Here is a 6832-nt window from a genome sequence, read left to right on the forward strand (position 1 = left end):
GGAAAAATCAAGATCGGCGCACTAGTCAACCTCTTCTTTAACTCTTGGAATCCTTCTTCACATTTCGAATCCCAGATGAATGCTTGACCCTTCCTAGTCAACTTAGTTAACAGCAACGCTAACTTTGAAAAACCTTTAATGAACTTCCTATAGTAACCCGCAAGACCAAGGAAACTACGGATTTCGGAAACTGACTTCGGAGCTTCCCATTGAGACACTACTTCTACTTTCGTTGGGTCAACGGCAATACCATCTTTAGAAATTACATGCCCAAGAAAGCTTACTTCACTTAGCCAGAACTCACACTTTGACAGTTTCGCATAAAGTTTTTTCTCTTTCAGGAATTCTAATACCACTCTAAGATGATTCGCATGCTCTTCTTCATTCTTATAATATATTAAAATATCATCTATGAACACCACTACGAACTGGTCGAGATAGGGATGGAAGATCCTATTCATACATTCCATAAAAACACCAGGTGCATTAGTAACTCCAAATGGCATCACAGTATATTCGTAATGACCATACCTTGTTCTAAATGTCGTCTTATGAATATCGTCTGTCTTCACCCGAATTTGATGATATCCCGACCTCAGATCAATCTTACTGAACACGCACGGCCCAACTAATCGATCCATTAAATCATCAATCCTCGGCAACGGATACCGATTCTTGATAGTAACTTTATTCAGCTGTCTATAATCCACATATAGCCTCATTGAGCCTTTTTCTTCTTTACTAGTAACACCGGTGCACCCCATGGTGAAACACTAGGACGAACAAATTCCTTCTCAAGTAACTCTTCTAATTGACTCTTCAATTCATCCAATTCAGATGCCGACATATGATAAGGTGCCATCAACACAAGACTAGTTCCCGGAATTAACTCAATAGTAAATTCCACTTCTCTCTCAGGTGGCAACTCTCTAACATCTTCTGGAAAGACTTCGGGAAAGTCGCATACTACCGGTAATTCACCACTCACCACTTTCTCCTTCACTGCCATAGATGCAATCAACATAAATACGGCAGCCCCGTCCTTAACTGCTTCATCTACCTGCCTAGCAGTCATCGCCAAACCTTCCATACTCACATCTTCAGGAAAGTAACCGTCTTCGAGAAACAATTGATATGAACCCGATTGAATTGCAACCAGTTCATTCCCAGAATAACATCGAGTTGTTCCAACGGAAGGCACACTAAATCCATTCCAAACTCTCTACCAAAAATATCAATTGGACAGTTCAAACAAGCAAACGAAGTAGTCACTGAACCCGACGCAGGAGTGTCAATAACCATACTTCCATTTATATCAGATATTTCTAAATTCAACCTTTTAGCACAGTCCATAGAAATAAAAGAATGTGTCGCGCCAGTGTCTATAATCGCAATTAAAGGAGTGCCATGGATAAAACACGTACCTTTAATCAATCAATCCTCTGGAGTAGTCTCGGAACCAGATAAGGCGAACACCTTACCACCAGCTTGATTCTTCCTCGGCTTAGGACACTTAGGACTAATATGACCCTCTTCTCCGCAGTTGAAACAAGTTACAGTGTTCCCTTTGCACTCAATAGCAATGTGACCTGCCTTCCCACACTTATAGCACTTCTTTTCTTCACTTTTGCACTCGTGAATGCGATGTCTAGGTTCTCCACACTTAAAGCACTTAATAGGGGCACTAGAGTCTCCCCCACTAGGCTTCTTCCAGCCTCCAGTTTTCTGGTTAACTTTACCATATAGCTTGCCACGACCCATATGCTTCTTCCCTTTCCTGTCGACCAACTCGCGAGAGCGCGACGACTTCAGCTTAATATTGTCCTCTTCAAAGATTCGGCTGCAGTCAACCAAATCAACAAACCTGCGAATCCTCTGATATCTGATACCCTGTTTAATCTCATCACGGAGACCATTCTCAAACTTAACACACTTCGAGAACTCGCTAGCCTCATCATTGTTGTAGTGAACATAATACTTCGCCAGTTCAACAAACTTGGACGCATACTCCGGCATGGTCATGTTACCTTGTGTCAGCTCCAAAAATTCAACCTCTTTCCCGCCCCTAACATCCTCAGGAAAGTACCTCCGCAAGAATTCTCTCTTGAACACAGCCCAAGTAATTGTGACACCAGCAGCTTCTAGTTCATCCCTACTAGCCATCCACCAATCATCAGCTTCTTCAGACAGCATGTGAGTAGCATATCTCACCTTCAGATTTTCATCGCAATCAATCACCCGGAAGATCCTTTCAATTTCCTTCAGCCACTTCTGAGCGCCTTCGGGATCGTAAGTGTCTTTGAACAACGGAGGGTTGTTCCTCTGAAAACTGTTCAACTGCCTGTCAGCACCAATTCCAGCCCCATTGGCATTCCCTCCCAGTACACCAGCAATCATGCCCAGAGCCTCAGCGATCGCATCGCCGTTCCTTCCACCTCTTCCGGCCATTGTTCTGCTAAATATTAAAACAATATTCGTTAGAACAAGAAGTATCGATAGTGTCAACCCTACACTAATCGCATACGAGGGATTAACTGACACGAGACTCTGACTCTAACGACCGACTATGCTCTGATACCACTATTGTAACACCCTTCTAAAACCCCACAGAAATATTTAACGATAATCAGAGTAAAACATGAAAAGGGCATTACAACTTCCATATAATTAAAATAATACTCATGTCATGCCATAAAAGAGAACGTTAAACCAAAAATATTCAGATTATCATGTTAACACAGAAGAAATATCTTTAACATTTGAATAATGAAACAACCAAAGTCATAGACTTAAAACACCAACATAAGCAAAATACCCAATGAAAAGAGTTTAACAAGTAACTCTAAATAACGTCCCCAGTGTTACACGACCAGAGCATGACACGGACCCAACCGACTCTAACGAATTACTTGACGAGCTAATCTTCACCAAGTACAAAAGCTACTCCTCAATCTGAAAAATAACAAAAGTAATGGTGAGTCTCATTCACATTTAACCAATGTTATAAGATATAGATAATAAAATATCAATCACATATTATTCACCCAATTACAGTTACGATCAGATTCACAACCACACAATTAGTCACAACCAATACACAATCACACGTATTATAACATTGGACAATCTTCCATTCATGTTATAATAACACAAGTAGCCTAATGCAATGCAACTATATGCATGTGGTACCAAATCTGGGATAACCCATCTCACCGATCCACCATCGTCAAGGATACGTCGACACCCACTCACTAATTCCACACAATGGGAATTAGCTACCACTGATCCACCATCGTCAAGGATCAGCTACATAATGATTATGAAATGCATGTATCAACCATAACATGCTCATCATCAACATTAACCAACCAAATATCATAATCATCAACCAATACAATAATCAATAGCCACACACAATTATGCTATTTATCAATCATAATAAAATACATACTTTACATCAACAATATATGTATATCAAACACCAATTACAACCACAACATCATAACAGGTAAAACATTCATTAATGTGCCTGTACGCATAACCACCACAACCAAATAAAATTGAGTGTTTTAAAATAGTTTTGAGTCACGACTCAAAACACTATTTTATTATGTAAATCATTTTATTAGCTTCACTATGCTCGAAACGGCACAAAAATCTGATTTACGGTTTAAAAGTTAGGAGTTTTTAAAGTTAAATAGAATTTAGAAAAAGTACGTGGAACCCGGTTCCTTCCTACGTGGGAACCGGTTCCTAAAATCCTTCAAAAACACCTCTCTGATTTTTAGTACCAGGAACCGGGTTGCACCTACATGGGAACCGATTCCTGCTGAACAGAAATCTTTCGCTTCTGATTTTTACTACGGGAACCCGGTTCCTCCCAACTGGGAACCGATTCCCGACGCTGCTGTAGCAGAAAAACCCCATTTTTCCAACACCGTAGGAACCCGAATCCACACCAATTCGCATCCAAATGTATTATAACACTAAAACAGCAACCACAAACACAAATTAACACATTTGTAACACATTTCAACCATCAAATTCACACCATACATGATCAATACCACGTTATTAACCAATTCTCCCAAAACCTAACATTTCTACAACCTAAGCATAACTCAATTGACATAAACAACATGTTCAATTCCATCCTACTACCTATAATCCCATAATAGAAGATAAATAGAAGAGTCCCCCCTTACCTGAAGGTTGATTCTTCGCTCTTCCTCTTTTCGCACTTCTCCGCTTCTCTGCTCTTTCACGTTCAGACTTCTCTTCTCTTGGTTCTATTCCTCTTTTCTCACAATCCCTTATTTTGTGAAAAATAAAATAAAACTATTCTAATTAGTAATAGGGCCTACCAACACACCCCCTCTTTACTAATCACAGCTTAAGCCCATTTGCTTAATTCTCACAATTCTCAATAATTCCAAATAATTCCCATAATTCAATTAAATTAGTTTAAATTAAATTATGAAAATACGGATTGTTACATCGTTTATCTGTTTCGTCCCTACCGCGGGTTTAATATGACTTCTCAAATTCTTTGGTATGAGATACCTACAAAGTAATGCATAAGAAGTATCGGTATCGTGGTCGGTAACAATTACTTTCGACATGTCTTGGCCCTTCAGCATTGCCCGACACATCTCTAAAACCCAAGTGACATTCTCCTCTTTTTCGCTTTCTTGAAATGCAAATCCACTCGGAACAGAATGAAAAAAAATTTAGACAGAAACAGAACTTGTATTAAATGCAAAATTTTTTGGAAAACTTCAAAATGTATTGAAATATTCAAAAATGTATATATTAGATATCATTAATATTAATACAAGATTACATACAATATATTATTGAATAAAACTAAGATATACCGAAACATGTGTCGCTAGCTATATCTATATCTATGGGTGGCACCTTCTTTGACTTTTGTTTATTTCATTTTTTTCAGTCTCGCTCAATTTTATGAACTCTTGCATCCTTTCCATAAAATGATCTAGCAAAGTCTCGGCTTTTGTTGTTGAATGAGTTGTCTCAAACTATAAGAGATCATATCCTTCGTAGAACTTGAAAATGAAAACCTTATGCAAGAAGTGAAAAAATCTTAGAGAAAGATAAAGTGTTTCAACCCAAGTCTCTTCCTCGTCTCATGAAATTTTAGTTGAATCTGACAAGTGTAGTCAATGCGACATTTTGAAAAATGAAAATAAAGATTTAAATATATACTTGAAAGATTCAATAAAGGAAGAGACAACTTGAATCTTCTTCTTGAAAATATATGAGCATCAAATAAAAAGGTCGGTTTAGGTTATGAACCAGCTAGTAATGATAAGAAATTTGATAAAATTTGTCATGATTACAATACTCTAAATGCAAAACTCTTAAATATAATTATCGCAAGAGAAATGGTCACGTTGCTCTTTTCAACTTTGTCAAGAAAAGTCATGAAATTAAAGATGGTCATCCTCCCTCTTTTTTTTTTTTTGGAAAGCATCGTGAACAAAACAAAAACTAATAAAAATAATAAAACCTAAACACTATCAGATGATTCTAGACATTTCAACATCTTGATTATATCTTCGTCAGATCTAAAAATTACCGCATCAAACACAATTAGTCCCTTAGTTAGCCTACGGTGTATGTTCTCCACATAATCTTTAAATCTTCATCACTCTTCAACTCAATATAATGGTATTCCACCCTTCCATTAGTACGAATCTATGGTACAAAAAACTCGATCTTACTCACCTTTCTGTTCTCGGTGTCGCGTAACATATTATTCAATTTGGATCTCAGAAGAGAAACAGATGGTGTCCTTCGAAAGTCCAAAATCAACCGGAGATTTCACCCCGTTGAAGTACAATTCTGCCTTAAACAAATAGTGAGGTTATAAGATGTTTTTCTTAACACATGATCCCTATTTATATAAGTTTGGATTCATTCTACACCACACAAATTAATCGGTACAATCATAGCCATACAAAATGGTCGATAAAATCTCAACCCTTAAAATTATACTACCAGTTTTTTTTTTTTTGCATATCCTCTAAAAATCATCTAGTAAATGCAATAGCTTTTAAAAAAAATCATGTCTTTACACTTTCAAAATTTTCAAAGTTTTGCCAAAAAAAATCCGATAGAACATTGTGTTTTTTAAAAATCTATAAATTTTTTCACAACGAATTTTTTAAAAATATCGATATAACACCCTACCATATTTTTTAAACACTACCAATTTTTTTTTTTAAAGAAATTGCATTTGTTCTACCAAATTCTTCATACAACTTTTTTATTTGTACCAGAAATTTCATTTGTTCTACCGAATTTTTCATAAATTTTTTTTATTTGTACCAGAAATTTCATTTATTCTACCGAATTATTCATATAGACTGTTTTTGCTAAAGTTTCGTCAAGGATAATATGGATATTATTGAAAATTAGGGGGTGTCAAATTAAATTTAAGGGTGGCAAAGATAAATTCTCAAATAGTATATATGTTAAGTTACTGAGCTTATGTCTCCTATTTTTACATCAAATTTGTTTTTAACATAGACATCCAAAGATAGATTAGTTAGCTTCAAAATCAATGTGAAAAATCAAATTGTCTAAACACACCTCTATAATCTCTTAAAGGTTATACATATTGTACAAACATGAAAGATTCAGTTGTTTTACTAAATCCTACAAGCCACGTCTTACCCTGCAACATGAAACTGCAAAAACATTCGCCATGGGCGAAATATATGGACACTTATTCAGTATATTCTAACACCCCAAAACAAAATAATCACAATTCATAATCGGTGTGACACTTTGAAGCAGATTAATA

Source organism: Vicia villosa, linkage group LG5, assembly GCF_029867415.1.
Source record: "Vicia villosa cultivar HV-30 ecotype Madison, WI linkage group LG5, Vvil1.0, whole genome shotgun sequence".
NCBI lineage: Eukaryota > Viridiplantae > Streptophyta > Magnoliopsida > Fabales > Fabaceae > Vicia > Vicia villosa.